The 22,059-nt window shown below is 36.4% G+C and overlaps 1 protein-coding gene across 1 annotated transcript in view; it reads right to left on the bottom strand.

The window, feature by feature from the left end:
* The window catches only part of lrrc4cb (leucine rich repeat containing 4C, genome duplicate b), a 30,607-nt gene that overhangs the window by 6,049 nt on the left and 2,499 nt on the right, over positions 1-22,059 (bottom strand). The window lies entirely within an intron of this gene.

Here is a 22,059-nt window from a genome sequence, read left to right as displayed (position 1 = left end):
AGTAGAAATACATAGAAATGTTTTCATTTACAAGATCAAGCAAGCTCTGTCATAATTATATAATGTTACTCTCAGAATCTCCCACCACAGTAGGAAAGTAAATAAAGTATGAGACAAAGAGCATTTTTCCGATCAAAATGGCAACAGGAGCTGAAGTCGCATGACACCAATAACACCTCCTCAACAACCTCAATGAATGAGTGGGCTGCATGTTGGTTGATAGATGGTATTATACAGTAAATATACATTCCAGATGACTGTGAGCTTGACTTTTGTCATGAGTATTATATTACAGTCTGTTGTTAGAAGCAGTCTGAAACCAGACTGGAAATATCACATGCTTTGTCAGTGATGATCAAGTCTAAATTGTATGTGTCTTTCACATATCTCAGTCTTCTTAGAATAAAATAAATAATTCATTTTGAATTAACCGTCTTTCTTGTCTTTGACATCCCATTATACGATGTATATAATGTCTCAGATGGTCTCACTGTTCATCTGTGCTGCTGATCATCTTATAAAATTGTTAAAACTGAGGACTGTGATTGATTTAGTCACAGTGAGATGTTAATCTCATTGGTAGGCGATGAATGTTAGTTAGCAGCAGTGTAATTGACACCTTACTGTGAGAAGCTGAGAGAACTTTCAATGGACGCACATTTAATGGGATGCGTGAGATAATCAGGGCATGTCCTGGCAGGAGTCTCTTTTTCATTACCAAAAATAACCAAGGAATTTACGGAGAAAGCACACTAATCTCTCAGGTATTGATTGAGCGATTAGCTTGAGGCCTTTATCAAAAATGGGAGACACGAGAATTACTTTAAAACCCATTTTTATCTCATTAATTACATAATAGCAATCCACACATCCTTCCTACATCTGAAAGTGACAGTAAGTCCTAGACAGTAAGTTTTCTGACACACACTTAGAGATGACATTTTTACAATTGTCACATTCAAACTCATGTATTTGACATACTGTATCTCAAACCAGACTGGGCAAAGGCCTCATTATATGCTGTTATTTCCTGAGGATTTTTTAGAAGCAATTCTATCATCAAGAGTCAAGACATAAATATGCTGTAGTGAAATATTAAAAATAATGTGATGATATACAAACACTTTTTGAGTCACATAAGAAATAACAACAGTTTAATAATCATCAACCATTTAATAATCATTCAAATGCATATGCAAGGCTTGTCCTTGCTCGTTGTTGATGATGATGAATCTTGAGAGTGATGTGCTAATTTAATGCAGTTTGACTGAATTTTTGTTTTTTTTCCTGCAGTGCTCTTTCCAAAGCCTGCATATTCATTGAGGTCTCTTATGCCAATCAAATTAATGACCTGTGTTTCACAGGGAAAGCTTTAACACATGTATAACACACAAACAAAAATAAAGATAAAGATGAGGTTTGAAGAAACAGGTTCTTTGAGTAAACAAATTAAAATAAGCTTCTTTGTAAAGTTCAAGATGAATATAATCAAGGGACATCAGTGTGAAAATCTAATAAACATTAACCTCCTTCAGAGAGCTGTTGAAAACAGAGTTTTCCCCCCCAGCTTTTAGACTAATTCATTTTAATCTTGTCTCAAACAGACACCCTACCCTTGCTCAAATATTATATTCACATGAGTGCTACAGTCTAGACTCATTCAATAACTTGTCCTGTAGGTTCACTGGTGGCTATAACATGCTCTCTGTCATCCTCTGCATTTTACTTCACAACCAATATCTGATAACTCTTTCAAAAGCTTTCTAAGACATCAGAGAGAAGGCGTATGATGAAGGTCTCTTTTATAAGAGCTCCTGCAGGACACTGATTAAAGTCATTATATCATCCACTAAAAGTCATCTATTCATCCACTATTGATCATTTTATGTTATCTTCAGTTAAAAAAATATGTAAATATAATTTAATAATTATAAAACATAGTTCAAAATGATCTGAATGATTAACTAAGATCTTTTTTTTTTATTTTTTTTTTTTATAGCAGGGTTATCTATTTGGTGGTAAATCAGCCAAGTAATATTCACAGAATCTTATAGCTTATTCTTGGGAAGAAATCCTTCGGTATACTCTTTGCTCCTCTCTTTGTTATTCCAGTAAATCTCTGTTTCCTACATTTAGGACACCAAGGGTCTCCACAAGGACAGCAATCAATTCAGTGTTATGGAAGAATGAACATCGAAATGCTGTCATGGTTGTGTTGTGGGTACAAGCAGTGAACATCTCACACTGTAAACAAATGTGCACCTGATAAAATGTATACTGAATGTCAAAGGTAAATAGTATAAAAAAGGTAAATAGTATATGCATCATTTCCTTTTCACATTTTCACTGTTAGGTTAGAGGCAACATAAAATTGCATAATCAGTTATTAACTAAATCTAAATTTTATGTAAAATCTCTTACATACACAGTACAATGCTCTGCAATGTGCTCTGCTTATTTGCCCTAGAAGTATAAAAGGACAAACCAAAACAACACACTCAAGTGAGTTCTCTGGAGACATTGGGTTGACTCCTCGGGACCTGGAAACAATGGCTTACAGAAAGGATTTTGCTTATGGGATGCCTGCCAAAGCCTTTACTTAAATGGGGAGACTGTGTTGAAGCCAAAGAAGAGGCTTTACAAATGGATGCCCTCCATTTAAATTTACAAAGACTGAAGTGCACTATAAGTACATGTCATGTTCACCTTGAGTAGACAATAACATTAAACAATGACGTTTTATTCTGAAAGAGTGCGATTTCAAAGTCATTTCGAAAAGTATGATCCTTCTGCAATTTATTTCACACACACTAAATTCTTGCAATGTTCCAGCTCAACCAAATACAACCAAAATACACTGCATTAAACAGTAGGGTGTATAATACCATTTAATTCAGCATCTGAGCTTCAGTATATTCTAAAGAGAGTGATGCACATCTTTCAAATGATCGAAGCCCTATCCTACTGGTGTTTAAACAAGTAAAAAAATCAATACCTTACTTGCCTCTTAGAAGGACTTTTCAAGCAGTTTAGCCAGAGAAAATAGATACAAAACGAGGGAGTAATGCAAATTACTCCCACATAGATCTTCCTCAGCTCCTCTGCGTCCCTTGCGCATCCAGTAGGAGTCTTAGTCTGTAAAGTAATTTAGATTGAAGCGTCTATGGCCAGGTATAATCGCCACAATCATTGGATTGTGCCAAAATAACTTATGCTGCCTCCATTATCATAATGACACTGATGAATAATCAGATGAAATGGCCGTAATCACTTTTTTCCCCCTCTCGCTCTTCTCTGGCTGTGTGGGTGGATCAGGCTGCAGGGAGATCTTGTCCATGGATCTAATGTTCCCACCAAATATATCTAAAGCTGAAACTTCATAATGTTAGTATTAGGATCTCCTTAAGGTATCCTGCTTACATTTATCTACAATTATCTTAATACATTCATGTAATTATTATTGATATTTGATCATTTCATTAGTCTTGCAGCTTTTAATATCACTAGTGATATTAGTCTGATGAACTTGTTAAGGAAAATTTATCATTAGCTCAGCCCAGATTCCCTTGGGCTTTCAGCTGAGAGCAACTTTCAAGAGTTTGAATTTACGGAGATAAACACAGGCCCAAACAGAGAGAATCACTTGCAATTTAATTGTTTTCCTGGCCTATTAAATCAAGAAAATGAAATTGCAATCATTACTTGCAAGCATGTTAGCAACCCTCGCTTGGGAAATTATGACCTTCCGCAGTTAATTTAGTCACCTATTCGTATTCACAGCAAAAAGAGAACTTGCATTCTCTAATGAAGAACACTCAGCTGCACAATACTACAGGGAAACTCAAGAGTTATAGATTAGTTACAGATATTGACTTAAATCAAATCAAATCCACTGTCTATATTTATGGCCATTTGCTAAATCATTAGAGGACCTCATGTCGATAGTCAGTTTTATGGTCTAGCGATGGCCTTAAATATTGACTGGAATAATTTAACCATGAGATATGGCATGTAAGCATGTGACTGCAAAATTTCAGGCAGAGGCAGGAGCCGTGGGGGGTAATTCATTGGCTGTGGGATGGTGCACCCCCATGTTTCCTGATGTCGTGAGGACCTTGTTAGCAAAAATATTGGTGCACTTTTAAAAATGTCAGGACTTCTGCCAAAACCACATCCTACAGCACTGCAGCGGGTTAGTGGAAAAAAAAAAGCTGGTTAGGGAAGATTTAATCTCCATCTTTATCACATTTCTTGTGCTGAAACCGTAACGGCATAGGAAATGAAGCTAAAGCATGCATAGTACTGTTGTACCAGTGAAAGTGGTTACTGAAAGCAGCTCTCGAAAAATTGATGTCATTGCTGCATATAGCTGCATCCGAACATTTCTGTCTAGCTATTCTGAGCACACTACTTGAGAAACATCAGGGCTTTATCAGATTTGCCCATTTAATGATATTAGTCATCTTCAACACAATAGAAACTAGCAGATAATCTTTTAGAGCGGAAATGTTCGAACGACTCTCGAAGTGTTCGAAGTGTGGCACTCCAACCACATCCCTGGGAGAAAATCCATATTGTAATGGGCTAAGTTGTTGAGTAAGAATACAATTACAAGACAAAGAGAGTCTTGGCAGGAGACGGCCTTGCTGGAAACACACAGCTGGAGGGATGGGGATCTTGCATATTCTCATTGTGGAAAATTTTTATGAGTCGTTCACAACTCAACTGTCTGTGTGTGCAATAAAAAAGCGAATACATTTAAAAAAAAAAAAGTACAGAGAAAGGTTGAGGAAAAATTAGGATAGTTAAAACACTTATTGTCCCTGCTGTTTCCCCCTGCTGTTAAGGCAAAGTATTTGTAATATCTGTAGTGACACAGCACAAGACGCTTTTCTTCCAGACTATGCGAGTAGAGCGATTACTCCTGGGCCTGGCCCCTTCAGTTTACTTCAGTGTTCAAATTGAAAATCAGGGTGGCAGAGTGCTGACCATGCAAAAACACAGCAGACAGCAATCTTTAAAAGCGCACCGCTCTGACCCCTGAATGCAATATAAACGAATCCAGAATCACAGGGACAGTACCTCATGAAATATGAAATGCAAAATCAAGAGTCACCTTTCAGCATGTACCTACAGTATTTTAAACCTCACACTGTGCCCATGTACACAAAATATGCTGTGCAATGAGAATCATATTTACTGTACCTGAAAGTTTTTATTTAAAGCTGGAAAGTTTTTTGCACTGAAAAGTTTCAAACCAAAATAACTTTTTATAAAATGTATAAAAAATGTTAAAGGGTTAGTTCACCCCAAAATGAAAATTCTGTCATTAATTACTCACCCTCATGTCGTTCCACACCTGTAAGACCTTCTTTCATCTTCGTAACACAAATTAAGACATTTTTGATAAAATCTGATGGCTCAGTGAGGCCTGCATTGACAGCAAGTTAATTTACACTTTCAATGCCCAGAACCCTTAAGCGACAAGAATGCTTTTTGTGCGCCAATGACAACTTTATTCAACAATATCTAGTGATGGGCGATTTCAAAACACTGCTTCAAGATGCTTCGAAGCTTTACGAATCTTTTGTTTCGAATCAGTGGTTTGAAGTGTGAAAATCATGTGATTTCAGTAAACGAGGCTTCGTTACGTCATAAGTGTTTAGAAATTTTTCAATGGTTCACATGACTTTTGCAGTTTGATACACACTCCGAACCACTGATTCGAAACAAAAGATTCGTAAAACTTCAAAGCTTCATGAAGCAGTGTTTTGAAATCGCACATCACTAGATATTGCTGAACAAAAAGTATTCTTGTCGCTTCATAACATTAAGGTTGAACCACTGTAGTCACATGAACTGTCTGAAATATGTCTTTAGTAGCTTTCTGGGCGTTTGAAAGTGTAAATTAACTTGCTGTCAATGGAGGACTCACTGAGCCATCGGATTTTATCAAAAATATCTTAATTTGTGTTATGAAGATGAAAGACGGTCTTACGGGTGTGAAACGAAAGGAGGGTGAGTAATTAACGACAGAATTTTCATTTTTGGGTGAAATAACCCTTTAAAGCTTGGTAGGCCACTAAATAAGTTTATGACAATAAGTAATGACCGTTGGTAGCTAAATGTGTTATTTGTATATGTACATTTCTGAAATTACATAATTTGGTCATAGTCACCTCTGATAACAGATTACTCTAAATTGTAATGTTGACATTCATTTTCTGTAAAGCAGCTTTGAAATTGATATGTATTGTGGGAAGCGCTATACAAATAAATTTGAATTGAATTGAACTGAAGTAAATTAAAGCTCAAGATGGTCTTTGGATAATCTCAAATCATGATGGAGAACATGATCATCAGATTTTACACAAAATGTTTAATGCAGCTTGAGTGATGCTGTCAAAAAAGTTCTTCCATGCTTTAACTATTTTTTAAACCAAATAAGACATTAGGAAATTCATGTTTAATTTAAATTTTAATTGTGTTTGTTACACAGTTAATTTATTTTTTTAATTATAAAAAAGGATTACGTTAGAAAATTCAAAAAGTTTATTTTCAGTACCTGCCACAGTATACCTGTCTTACTCTGTATAAGGGATGATACTGGTATGAGATTTTATACCAGTTTAAAGGGGGAAAAAATATGAATGAAACTTACTTGACAACCCCAAGACCCTAAACTTTCTAAACTTTCTAAAAACTTCCAAAACAATCTCATGACAATTCAAAACTATGTTTTGGCAAATTTGTGTGAATTCATTTGATCTCAGGGGTGGACCTTCATTTTTACATTCTTCTTAAAAATTGTACATTGGTGACAGAGGTGGCACGCAAACAAAATGCTGAGTTTTGCCGTTCAATTAATTTTACCCCACCTTAAATTAACATTAAAACCAAGCATGTATTTCTAAAAGGCAAAATGCTGGAAAAGGCCAAATACATGGCATCTAATCAAATTACCTCATCTTTTGCGGTCAAACCTGACTGCATCTACACAAGCAGCGTGCATATGATAGGTTGCGTGCAGAGTATGCTGCCTTAGCAAATTGCTGCCTTAATCAAATTACTGCCATGCTCGACAATGTACCTTTGTAAAAGTAGGGTTTTAGCACTTACTAGCATGAAGAACAAATATAGACAGTGCATAGAGATCAATTTAAGACTCAAACTCTCTTCAGTACAAAAATAACATACCCTGTGTGAGTTGTTCTTAATGTTGATAATATATATGATATGAGGATAATTTTTTCCCAAATATCCACATGACAAATGTGACATTGATTTTATACAACAGTTCAACAAACAAAAGGGTAATATTAAGTGATGCACATTTAACACAGTATTGTCAGTATTGTTTTGCTCTATTTTGTACCGAAATAATAGTTCCAATTAAAGCAACAGCAGTTTCGTGAACAAAAGCAGTTGTTTACTGTGTACCAAAGTGTTACACTTTTTTTTTTTTTTTTTTTTTGCTAACTTTGCAGGCTAGCCCTCAAGCAGCTTTGTTTCTAATTATCCTGAAGACCTTAATTAGCTTTTTCAGGTGTTTGATTAGGGTTGGAGCTAAACTGCAGGACAGTGGATCTCAGGGGCCAGAGCTGCCCAGCCCTGATTTAGAGATTTAACTAAGTATGTTTAAAAGTAGGGTAGGCAATTTGTTTTATAAACATTCTTTGTTATACTGGTTGAAACTCTCTTCACATCCTGATAGCAATCAACAATAGACATGGTCAAAATATTTAAACGTACATTTATCTTCTGTAGAAGTCCCAGGACCAAAAAAAAAAAAAAAAAAGTTTGTCCAATCATTGCATTCGGTCCAGTGTCCTACCTGCCTGTCAACATATGTATTTCCATACCTCAGCACACCCTGCTCACGCAGACATCGCACGTCATCAGCGTGTTCCATAAGGCTATGCAGATATGTAGAAAGTCATTGAGCACCACAAACAAACAGCAGCCACCTTTTACAGTTCCTCCTGAACCAAAACAACGAGCTTATGCTGCGTTCACACCATGTCGTAACCATAGTAAAGAGATGGCAACCTGTGACGGAGTTGTTCACGTCCTCAGACTGAGATTTATGCTTTTCAACGCCAAAGTGAATCTGCAGCAGTGGTACAAGTAAAAGCTCTGTAAGTTGTTTACATTCATTATTATTGTAATGTTATGTGCTTTGAGACAAAAGGTAATTTAACGCCGTCTCTTATCTCGTGATACTTTGCAGAATCTGCTGTGCGCGTTCGTTTGTTTTGAAGGAGACGTGGCTTTGGTGGGATCTCATGCTTTCAAAGCTAACTTGCTATTGCTAGCCACTCTGAAATTGCCTACCCTACCTTTAACAGCATCTTGATTCCTGACTAGAAATTAGAAAACATCAACCAAATAAATAGACCTAGCTTAGCAAGTGTCATGTATTCTGAGCAGCCTGCACTGAAGTCATTTGCAAAGGTAAATGTCATTCTGAACTCTAAGACAAAAATGTTGTATGCATAGTTAGCCTAGCATTTTGTATCTCACTATTAAAATATGCTAAAATATGAAATAGGGTCCCACTTATATTAGGTGGCCTTAACTACTATGTACTTACATTTAAATTAATCATTTAATACAATGCACTTATTGTGTACATACATGTTTTTACATTGTACTTATATTTTTAAAAATACCTGCATGTAATTACATCTGTAATTAATTGCTGTAATTACATTTCACATAATTACACTGTTGATCCATCCCTTACACCTTAAACCTACCCATACCACCAAACCTGTACCTAACCTTACCTGTATCCCATCTCAATAGCAGCAAAAGTGTTTTGCAATACAATATGAACATAATAAGTACATTGTTTCACCTATTATAAAGCGGGACCGAAATATGTTCATAATATGCAAAAATCTGTCTTTTACTCTTTTGTGACCACTAAAATAAAGTCTGTTTACAATTACTCTCCTCAACCAGTCCCATAGTGCAAAGTCATGCTAAAAATCTAAAAAAGACTAAAGATCTAAAACCAGGGCTAAATGCATGACCAGCTCTGCTCTGCGGTGGCCTCTGTTTGACGCTAGTATGATTTAAGAAAAAGTGGGCAGATAGAGTGAAACACACTATCTATTATTGTTTTTCAGAGAACTGTTCCATGTTTTGCAATGAACGCAGGCTTTCCTCTTTCAAGTTGCTGTGATTTTAATTCAACGACTGGACCCCACATTGTGTCCAGGCTGTTGCACAGCAGTTGTGAGTCAGAGCGTACACTCACTCTCTCTCTCGTCTCTCTGTCTGTCTACTTCTTTCCGTGTCCCTTTCTCTCACACAGACAGCTTGCTTAGGAATAATTCATGGCTTTGCATTAGAGCCTCCACAGTCTCTACTAAACAATTGCGAAAGCAAATTGATACAGTTGTTTACAGTTTTTATGGTCTATATCTTCGAAATGGGTGTTTTAATAATGGCTGAGATTAGGATTGGTCGATGTCCCTTAATTGGCAGTTGACGATGTTTACAGTAAAACATCGCGATGGACGATGATATCGTCGCTAAATTTTTCGTTATTATATAATTATTATTCGTTATTTTACTTTATTACTTTATTTATTTTATTTCCCAACTAATGACTCATCTGGGATTTCCAATAGGTTGCACGTGAGGGGGGAAAAAAGTAGCTTCCTTCCACTTAAGAAGAGTTGTGCATTTTTAATTTTAATATATCTCTTTACATAAATACTATTTTCTACTTAAAACCTATAATTTCGTTATTTTACTTTATTACTTTATTTATTATATTTCCCAACTAATGACTCATCCGGGCTTTCCAATAAGTTGCATGTAAGGGGAAAAAAAGTAGCTTTCTTCCACTTAAAAAGAGTTGTGCACTTTTAAGCACTTTTTATTTTAATATATCTCTTTACATAATTTTTTTTTTTCTACTTAAAACCTATAATTTCGTTATTTTACTTTATTACTTTATTTATTTTATTTCCAACTAATGACTCATCCGGGCTTTCCAATAAGTTGCTTGTAAGGGAAAAAAAAGTAGCTTTCTTCCACTTAAAAAGAGTTGTGCACTTTTAAGCACTTTTTATTTTAATATATCTCTTTACATAATTTTTTTTTTCTACTTAAAACCTATAATTTCGTTATTTTACTAACCCAACTAATGACTCATCCGCGCTTTCCGAAAGGTTGCACGTGAGGGGAAAAAAAAGTAGCGTCCTTCCACTTAAAGAGTTGATACAATGGCGTTCTTGTTCTTTGTTGTTCTTCTGTGTTTTAATAAATTTGTGTTAGCAGAATCGCCTTCATTCTTTCATTTGATTTGACATTATGGCCAAGGAAAATTGTCTTTAAAGGTATTTATTAACCAGACAAAAGTTAATTGACGTTCGCTGGATTCTGGGTTTATATCTTAAACTGCCGCTTCAGTGCAGTATAACCACAGAGCTATGTAACAATGAGCACGATCTCCCGAGACACTACAATAGGCTACTAATAATTCATTAATAAGGGCTGCTTTCTTCTTTCCTTCTTTCAAAATTAAATACTTTAAGTTAAATGTACAGTGTTAGACATGTAAAAAAGACAAGATTCTAACAATGTCAAGATCAAATGCCTGACACAGTATTTTCACAGACTAACACACGTCACGTCTCTGGCATAGACTACAGTATTTAAAATAGCATATATGCATTAGTTATATTCTCAATTTAATTTACAGAGCAATTCCTGCAAAGATGTTAGGTTAACTATAGTCTATAGAAAAGACTAGGATTAGTGTGTGTATTCTTTTACAGTCTATGGTGTCGACTCGCAAGACTCGCAGAGGAGCGGGGCGGGGTGGGGGCGGAGCAGGGCGGGGGCGGGTGTCTCTCCATCGTGATGTTGGTCAGCCATCACGGTGGACGATGATATCGTCCATCGGCACAACCCTAGCTGAGATCAACCAAGTTCAATTCCACTTTGAAGTGCTTGTCATTGTTTCCTGTTAAATATTTTGCACAGCCAGTCCATAAAGCATTGCGCTGGCAACGAGAGACACTGTCAAGAGTATACAGCATGACTGTTTTCATCTCACATCAAAAGGAATGGAAATTTACAATGCTGCATGGCACACACTGTTATGTAAACATCTGGGGCTCTTCTTCATTTATGCAAGAAATCTCTCATATATTCAGTGTCCCTTTAAGGCAATTCACTCTGTGACCATCATGGTGTCACCCCTGGGGAGCTATTTTAAATGCGGGTGATTGGCATACAACTACAGCTTCTATCTACTTGAATGGGGAAAGACTGAAATCTCTAAAAAATATAAACACAATATATTTATTTATATATGTATTTAAAGATATTTATCTGGCTATACCACTGAAAGCTAGAGAGAACAAACTCGGCAGGACTTTCCATCCCTATAGCTGCTATATTTCTATGAATGGTCCATCTCTATCTCCTATACTGTCTCTGTGGACATGTAAACAGGTGGATCTTGAGAGTCACAAAACTTAGCTGTCATTAGGGCTAAACTTCAACATGTTCACTGTCTAGGGAATCTCGTAAAGGAAATGTGACTCTAGTAACGCTTATAAAATTTTGTTGTAACACTTCTTGAAGCAGCTACTTCTGAATGTTTAAATGAGTGTGAGATTTGACTGTTATGGTGGAGGGAAAGATTTTCACTGAATAACAACTTAAAGGGACAGTTCAGCAAAAAATGAAAATGCTCTCATCATTTACTCACCTTCATGTTATTTCAAACCATGACTTTGTTTCTTCTGTGGAACACAAAACAAGATATTTTTGAAGAATGTCTTTTTCGGTCCAATACTACGGTGACCAGAAGGGGACATGTTCGGTTCACTTAGTTTTGTCGTGGCCACGACATATTAATTCGTGGGAACATCATATTAACTCATGGGAACGTGATAATAAGTTGTGGGCATAAGATCATTTTTTCGAGGTAATGACATCCTTATGTCATGGCCATGCGATGTCGAGATTCTATGTTGAGGGAACGACATATTTTTCTCGTGGCCGCGAGTTAAATGTATAAACAACCTGAGCTACCATAGCAACCTAGAATTATTAGTAATAGATAGGCCTAATATTTATTTTTAATTAAGAAAAAGTGTGGAACTAAGAAATTATTATATTAACATATTGCCTATTGTATTGCGTGCGATGGTGCCTAGTAGCATTCGAATGAAGTTTATCAAAAAAAGTTTGCCATGTACATTTTTATTTATCCCATCCAACAGTCTTTTAAATCCTCTCACTGATCAGTTTTTTTATTTAATATTTTTATATTATTATTATTGGTTTCATTTTTTATTAGTTGTTATGTATTTGCTTTATTTTCCCCTTCATTTCCCGTAGGCTATCTCTTTACCTTTCTGTATATTATGTTACTTAAAGTAGGCCTATATATTTTGTAAATACTGTAAATGGCCGATCATGGCAATAAAGTTTTGACTTTATGACTTTATGACTGTATTTCTCGTACCCGTGACAGCATTCGAATGAAGGCTATAAGTTAAAAGAATATTTAAGCTATTAATCTCATTCCAAAGTCTTTTAAATCCATTCATGATGTGTAGGCTATCTTAATTTTGTTTGTGTATATATATATATATAATATTCTAATAGAATATATATATATATTCACTTTATGGGGAATAGGTATAATAAATAAAGAAAAACAAATAAATAAATAAATAAAGACACGATTAGTGAATGGATTTAAAAGGCTGTGAGATGGAATGAATAAAAATGTTTTATTGTATTGTATTTTATGTTCTTACAGGCCTATTCTTTTATCATGGATTGATAATAAACTTCATTTGAATGCTGTCTATAGGCAACATTGTGCACAATATAATGGTTTTATATTATTTATATTTTATATATTAATATAATCTTTTCTAAATTCTGCCCTTATTTTGTCATTCATTAAAAATAAATATTAGGAATATTCATTTCTGATAATTCCAGGTTGCTATGGTAACGCAGGTTGTTTGCACATTTAACTGGTGGCCACGAGAAATGAGCCGTTCCCTCAAAATAAAGAAGTCATGGCTGCGAGAAAAATATGTTGTTCCCTCAACATAGGATCTCGAGGTCACGACTACATTGCGTGGCCACGGCATAAGCATATCGTTGGTCGTTACACGACTTATCACGTTCCCAAAAGTTAATATGTCGTTCCCACAAGTTAATATGTCGTTCCCACGAGTTAATATGTTGTGGCCACGACAAAATTAAGTAAACCGAACATGTCCCCTCCCGGTCACCACACAATACAATGAAAGTTAAAGGGGTGCAGTGTTTTTTGGACCCCACTTTCTTTAAAAATATCTTCTTTTGTGCTCCACAGACTACAATCACACATAAAGAGAACAGCCTACTTTATGATGTGTCGCACACAAAACAGAAAATAAAAAGTATGATAAAGTAATTAAACAATGACATAATTATCATTGATTCATTTTTAAATGAACTTTTTACCAGTTCAGCCTTGGATAAAGTAATAAAATCCTCCAAAACAAATTGAATCTACACATCCGTTCCGAAGTTATTGTTTAAAGTGATAATCAGAAATGGTACATTAAATTGAGCAACAATGACAGTAAAGTCTTTTTCATTGTATCAAAAGATTTCTATTTCAATTAAATACTTTTGTTTTTCTGTTTTTGACTGAAAAAAAATCATAAGAAATGTTTCTTAAGCAGCAAATCAGCATATCAGAATGATTTCTGAAGGATCATTTAACACTGAAGACTGGAGCAATGACTGCTGAAAATTCAGCTTTGCCATCACAGGAATAAATTACATTTTAAAACATACTAAAATAGAAATCATTTACTTTAAATTATAATAATATTTCAGAATATTACTGTTTTACTGAATTTTTGACCAAATAAATGCAGCCTTGGTGAGCATTTTAAGAATTCATACTGTCCCCAGACTTTGGAATGGGAGTGTATTTGAAACAAAAGAGCGACATTTTGGTGGTGTAACATAAAATCTCTATAGAGTGACATTTCCTAATGAGACCATGTTACTCTACCCACAATCTGAAAGAGTCATTAACTTTGCTTCACTTTCCTTTCAATTTGTCCTAAATCCACATTTTTCTGTGAAGCAGATGTGAAGACATATCCATTCTGTCTTCCTCTTAAACTGAACTCAAGAGACAGACGAAGATAGAGCAGAATAGAGAGAGTCAGGAGACTGAGGCAAAGAGTGATAGTGCTGCATTAAAAGGCAGAGCACATACAGTGCAGAACCACATTCATTATTCATTAGCTAAGTTACCATGTGTAGTAATTAAAACACAAAATCTTTGTCTAAAACAGAAATTGCTTTAGTAGATGATTCTACGCTGCCATTTCTGCAGTTAGATTCATAGGTTGGTAGGTTGTCTGAATGTACAACAGTGTTTTTATTGCATCAAAAGAATCATTCGATGGTGATGTGTCACTGTACGGATACTACAGATATGGCAGATTCAGTGTTGCCATGAGAACTTGGTGTTTGGCTTTGTGCATGTGCTTAAATTAAAATTGATGATTGTGGAAGGCAAAAATAGAACAGGCAAGAAGAGTGGGGAAAAAGACAACAACAGCCTGACCCTGCTGGTTGAGCACAAATGAAGGAGCCACAGCTAGCATGGTGCTCATCCCGTGCATACAGATTGCATTACACAGCCAATCCACTCAAAGAGCCTTTGCTCCTCTAATGCACTGACATGCTTTAGTGTGTGGAAGCGGGCAGTTTCACTCAGTTAAGTGGTCCCCCATGGTCGATTAATACAAGGGAGACTGTTTTACTCATCAACCACCTTGCTCAATATCGATGAAGGCCCCGTTATCGAGACACTAGCCGTTGTCATTATCACACCTACCACTGTTCCTCTCTGAAAAGTAGGACATATAGGGGCTGACTGTTCTTCTGTTCACTTGCGGTGGATGAACCGAGGCCTGTGTTTAAGTCTTCAAATGAGATGGGCTGTTGGTGATGACAATCTTGATTAACTTGGCAACGTATGGAACGCCCTCATTTGTTTGCACTCCTGTCAGCAGAGGGATTATCCGGCTGGACACTTGGCATCCATTTGCGGGAATGAAATGTGGCTGAAGTGCCGCCTCTGCCGAGGTATCTATCACACCGACACGGTGCTGTCACATACAAAAAACATGAATTACAATGCGAGCTTCTGCTGCATGTGCGTTCGAGCGGCAGAGCTCACTCCACTAAAGTGAAGGGAATGCGCTACAGCAGACCAACAATTTACTTCTGGTGAAGGAACATGGTGTGAAAGTACACTGCCCCAAATCTCATTCAGCACACCTACATATTCCTGTGAGCTACGTTTTTCACTGTTCAAAACAAATACATCCGCCTAGTCATTAACCTTAATGACTGCACAACACAGACAATGCTGAAGAGAACAGGGGAGGCAAACAGTGGTAACCATTACTTTCTCTGCTTGAGATGACAATAGGAGCAGCTGAGGGCCTCCAAGCTATAATCTGACTGTGGCCGTATAGTCTCCTCCGTCATTAGTAGTGACTCTGCATGAAGCCTGGCCAATTGAAGCACTCAGCTGCAAGCATGCCGGCACACATAAATCCAGTGTGTTTCAAGCCCCTGAGTGGCTCTCCGAGGAGGCCGGCACATTACCTCAATTCATTCTGGTTTTCAATTTCATAGAACAACTGGAATATTTGGATTGTGTGTGATAGACTCTCCTACAGAAACACACCAGAGTGGCTTGGGATGAAATCAATTATGATGCAAGTATTTTCTTCCTTTTTTTAGGAATATTTTTTAATAGAATATAACTTTGTTGTCCCATTTTTGGGAATTTTTTATTTATTTTTTTGATAATTATATTATTTACACATCAAAATCCTAAATCATCCCCCTAAGGGAAACATGTTAAAATTCTCATGTAAGAGATGTGTGTCGTCAGCAGCAATTTTTTTTAGCTTGTTTTAAAATAGACTCCTTTCGATTGAACACTCAAGGTGCCATATCATACTGTAATACCATATCTTATCAAGCTCTCAAAAACAGATTGATAAAACAGAAAAAAAAAAAAATCTTCTGGCTTCCCCCAAATACTTTTAACCTTCACAAAAAAAAAAAAAATTAAGAACAATTTTAAAACAGATCATGCCTCTAAAATCTGACTAGATGAGTGACATTTGAAGCCTATGATTACACTGCATTCTATATTGCAGTTTTCTCAAACATATTTTTGAAACAGTTTTAAGAACTGTAAGTGCAATTGTCACAGCTGTTTTATGGGACATCACAACTCCATTGCTGCAAAATATAGTCATTCTCACAAAACATTTACTTCATGCTTCAAAACATAGTTATTGTGTCACCAAATTAGCCAAAGCAGCCAAAATGTACGGAGCCCCGCACATGACATGCAAGAAAAAAAATGTAATCGTGCACACAATTCGTTCCCTCGATTTACTAAATCATGGACACGATTTACTAAAACGTGCGCACGATTTACTATTTTGTTCCCTCGATTTATAAATCGTGCATGATTTATAAATCGAGGGAACGAAAAAGTAAATCGTGCGCACGTTTTAGTAAATCGAGTGAATGAAATAGTAAATCGTGCGCACGTTTTAGTAAATCGAGGGAACGAATTAGTAAATCGTGTGCACGATTTAGCCTACTATTTTTTTCCTGCATGTCATGTCCGGGGCTCTGTAAAAATGAAAAGTTTTTTTTTTTTTTTTTTTTTTTTGCAATATGCTTCATGTAAACAGAAAACATTCCATGTCATAGATATTTATGTAATATACATGACAACTGAATGGATAGTTTTGCATGTGATGGCTCACAAGATGAAAAAACGTTTAGAAGTTTCAAAGAGTATGACTATTTCACTCTTCACACTATTGCACACATGCCAAAAACACATGCAATCTGATTAAATGAATAAAGAAATTAAGATCTGGTGTGAACAAGAAACTAACTGTTCATAGATCAGAACTTATTGTTTCCAGATAAAAAAAGAATTGTGGCAAATTCTTTCTTTCTTTTTTTTTTTTTTACCTTTCAATTATTTACTAAACATATTTGACAAAAAACTTGTTTAAAACTTTTGAAACACTTAAAAACCTTTAAACATTTAAAGTTTTATAGGCCTTACAGACAAAAAAAAAATGATAGAACGATAGTACAACAGAGCGAATGATAGAATGACAAAGATAGAACAACAGACAGACTAGATAGATAGATAGATAGATTTGTTTAAAATAAAATGAAAATGAATGCCAGCATGATCACCTAAACCAAAGGTGTGAACACAGAATGGGAATGTATTCATTACAGCATTTGCTACTCAAGCGCTCTGTTCAGACACTAGCTCATGTATAGCGGAATGCCCCAGAATGATGTGTCTGCTGAGATGCCAAGCTGTGTCGATCTACATCCGCCTCTGCCATCATATTAGGAGAGTCTGTTAGTTGGCAAATGTTTTATTGTGGAACAGCTTCGATCCCGGACCCTGTCACAACAGTATGTATTCTAGGAAGTCTGTGATTTATAAGCCTCAAAGACATGGATCTCTCTGACACCCTTGTGTTTGTGAATCCAGGCCAACTGATCTGAGAGGCTTGAAAAAGTCAACTGCCTTCAAGTTCCTCTCCCATATCCGAAATATGCTGAGAGTGGGAGAAGACATCCTCCTGGGGAGGGGAGGGTGGCTGTTTGAAAAGGGGTTCCAATATAATGAGCAACCCAGATTTGTACTGTGCCTTCCACGGTGGTGATGACAAACATACAGTGCAATCAAGGCAAAGTGATATTTATAAGCTGAGCTGAGCTGAGAACACCTCCCTCTCTGTCTCCACTGACTAATCTCACTGAACAATACAATTTATGCCATTTGGCTCATCTGTAGGATATAGTGTTGACATAGGATTTCTGAATTAACAATCAACAGAAGCTGTCGCTATTGTGTGACAGCACAATCTCTATGGCAGCTCTGACTGAGCTGCAAAGGCTGAGTATTTCAAATTCACAGACATTTATTACAGTTACTGAGGCCTGAGGGTAAGGGAGTCAATTTTCATTCTCACTGAAATGAGAGGTTTGCTTAATAAGCTACTCAAAGGACCTATTTCTATAGATTTAAAATGCATGAACGTTAACCTCTCTGTGCCTATGCATCTGTGCAACGCCCTGGCTCCTCTCCAGTGCGCCAAATGTCTCTCAGAAAGGGTTTTTGTGTCCGTGTATGGCATTAGACATCTGCTGCAGAACTAAAACCAGTGCAGCATGTTCGCTCCATCATTTATCTGAAGCCATTTGGGCTGCATCCTGTTCCCCAAGACCCACATCTTTTGCTTGTGTAATTCACATTAGGCGATCTGCTCCTTGCAATGGCCACAGGCATTCTAATTATAAATCAGACTGATATGTCTACATCAGCAACTGATTCATTGCATAATAAAAGAGACAATAAAGAATCTAAAACGTGTTTGAGCTAAAAACATCAATGGGGTGTGCTTATATATCAGTTCACACAGCTTCACAGGACTATAAATGAAGCCATTTTGGATGGGTCTAATTGTAAGCTTGTGTCACTATGCAGGGTAGCTCATTACATATATTCTTGATGAATTTTACTATGGCTCAAAGTGGGATTTGAACCCATGACCCCAATATTGCTCGGCAGGCAAGTAGGCAATGAGCTAGGAAACCAGGTTAGGCCAGGAGCAGATTCACCTCAGTGCAATCGAAATTGTTAAGGGAGATCTACTGTGACATCCAACATACTGCAGGTAATAAACCACGGTATCTTCACTCCAGTACAAATTCACAGAAGAGTAATGTGAACAGGCATTCACAGAGGCCACATGACCCAGCAACAGCCTTTGGTGATTCCAGAATTATCATCAGCAAGAATCTGCCACTGGAGACCTTATTAAACATAAACATAAAGCCTGAATAAAACACATAAAAACCAGAGGGGTTTTCGTAGCTCAGTCATCTTGGGCACTAGATCAGATATGAGGATTGTTAAAAAGTTACAGGATAAACAAAGCTGTACAAGCTTGTGCCTTGTAATCTTGTATCTAGTATTTTAGCACAATGATTCTTTAATTTATTGGCAGTACTAATACACAAATCATTTCAACGGAAATGCATAATTCAAAAGATATTGCATTAAATTGAGTGACTATATTTGCTATTCTGGAATTAGTGATGTATAGCGTAAGCTGATATTGTCTTCAAACACAACAGATAGATTTCATCTATAACCACAAAATAATTGAATGTTTGTTGTTGTACATTTCACAATGGCTGACATAAACATGAATGCATCTAACAAGCGCTATCGATTCTACAGTAATGGTCCAAAGGAAAGGTCATTTTAGCTAAAGAGGAAGTCAGACATTTATCCTACTTAATATTCTATTATTATTGTTACTTTAAATTCTGCTGGGATGGAGTAATAGGGACACCACACGATTAATAAAACACCTTTTTTAAAGAGAAAGCCGGTGAGGCTCTGTGCTTGGCAGAAGCAGGGCTCACTGTTGGCTGGATTATATCTTGTCTAACATCACTTCCTCTGACCCGAGAACAGTACGGTGCGGTCATTCATTCAACCTCACTGCATTAACGCTCCAGCAATGAGAAAAAAAAAGCATTTACAAATTTCGCTAGAGCACAATCGTCCTTGTTTTTAGCACATATTTTGCATTTTTGAAGAAGCTAGTCCACACAATCCCTTCAGTATGTGTCATTAAACTTTTTAATTTTGCAAAGCCTGACCCACATCAGAGATGGTCTTTATGAAGCACCAAGTTGAGCAGAAGCATTTGAACTGCTTCATTTTTCTCTAAATGGCAGAGATTACTGAGGTTAATATGTGTGATATTGGCTAAATGCTCTCGTTTACAGGCTTCTCCTTGCCTTGGGGGAACTGAATGGTATCTGGCATTTTTTTGGCCCAGCAGACACATTCAATACATTAACACTCAACCTCATGACAGCACGTCAGTGTCTGCATCACGCATCGAACCTTGTTTCTTTGAACTGCTGACATATTATCAATCAAAAAAGAGGGGATAAGGAATGTCCAGCCCAGGAATTAATTTCAGGCCACAATCTTTTAGAAAAGAAAAATGTTTTCACAATGCAAAGGTGTGATTATCAGGTGATATTTTTTCCTGGAAAAAGTATAACTCCATTCTTTCAAACTGCAAATTAATATTCATAAATTTTTAAATAGTGACCCCAATGGATATGCGATTTTAATCACACATTTAATTTTAGAGAATTCATTTTCTCTAAAATATTGTAATTAAGCTATTTGATGCTTTCATTTAAGCTGGCTAAGATGATTATGGTCCACAGTGGACTGAAAATGCTCAGAACATCTGTCATGGATTATTTGCAGTGAAAGGCAAAGTTAAAGCCCATCTAGTATATTTATCTAAAACACTGAGAATCATTTTTATATCTGCAAGCATTAACTTGTCAAATATTGTTGCTGTTCTGTTATTATTTGTTACTCTTTAGGAGCTTAGGTGGAGAACAAAAATGCTTGGAGAAAAGTATTAAAGACACCCATAAAAACAAAAAGCATGAATTAGCTCATTTGTTTAAAGGTAGGGTAGGCAATGTTTTTCATAAACACTGTTTTTTTACAGGTTAAAACTCTCCTGATAGCAATCAGTAATAGAAGTGGTCTAATTATTAAAACATATACATATTTCTTCTGTGAAAGTCTCAGGACCAAAAAAAAAAAAAATGTTTGTCCAATCATTGCATTCAGTCTGAATGCAATGCTATGATGTCCTACTTGCCTGTCAACATACTGTATGTATTTCCATACCTTGCACCCTGCTTGCGCAGACATCACACGTCATCAGTGCGTTCAGCGAGCGAGCTTATGCTGCTTTCACGCCATGTTGTAATTGTAATGAAGAGATGTCAACTCGTGGCATTCTACCTGGAGCGGTTCATGTCCACAGACTCGTTTTTATGCGTTTCTATCGCAACACTGTCAATGCCGAAATGAATCTGCAGCAGTCGGGTGGTACAAGTCAGAGCTCTTTAAAGGGTTAGTTCACCCAAAAATGAAATTTCTGTCATTAAGTACTCACCCTCATGTCGTCCCAAACCCGTAAGACCTTTGTTTGATTTGGAACACAAATTAAGATATTTTTGATGGACCTTAATATTACGAAGCGACGAGAATACTTTATGTGCGTTCGGACGTAAACACTGAAGCTTTGCAACGAAAATTGCGTAGCAGTATTTGTTAAATAAAGTTATTTTTTGTTTTATTTTTGCACACAAAAAGTTTTTAACAATGTCTTTAGTACCTTTCTGGACCTCAAAAGGTGCAATGTCGTTGCTGCCTATGTGTGAATTATATACCTCTCAGATTTCATCAAAAATATCTTAATTTGTGTTCTGAAGACAAACGAAGGTCTTATGGGTTTGAGACAACATGAGGATGAGTACTTAGTGACAGAAATTTCATTTTTGGGTGAACTAACCCTTTAAGTTGTTTACGGTCATTATTATTGTAATGTTATGTGACTTTGAGACATAAACGTAATCTCTCATGACGCTTCGCAGACTCTGCTCTGGCTGTGTGCGTTCATGTGTTTTAGAGGAGGTGTGGCTTTGGAGAGAGCGCTCTGAAGGGAAGGTGGGACCTCATGCTTTCAAAGCTATAGCTTGCTATTGCTAGCCTCTCCGAAATGGCCTATTTGCCTGAGACTTATTTAACAGGACTTTTCATAGAACTAAATTTACCAATTTGTTTGATTACACTGATAAGTACCAACTGAATAAGAATGTTTTCACAACAGAAAGGTATGGTTATCAGAAGATACTTTACTGGAAACAGTATCACTCCATCCTTGCAAACTACAAATTAATATAATGATTTATTTTAAGTGACCCCAAAAGGTTGTTTTTTTTTTTTTTTTTAATTTTAGAGAATGAATTTTCTCTAAAATACTGTAATTGAGCTACTCTGAGGTAGTCATCTCATAATGTTCTTTT

This window comes from Ctenopharyngodon idella, chromosome 7 (genome assembly GCF_019924925.1).
Source record: "Ctenopharyngodon idella isolate HZGC_01 chromosome 7, HZGC01, whole genome shotgun sequence".
Classification (NCBI taxonomy): domain Eukaryota; kingdom Metazoa; phylum Chordata; class Actinopteri; order Cypriniformes; family Xenocyprididae; genus Ctenopharyngodon; species Ctenopharyngodon idella.
Note: the sequence above shows the minus strand (reverse complement) of the source record. Positions and strands in the feature narration are given on the sequence as shown.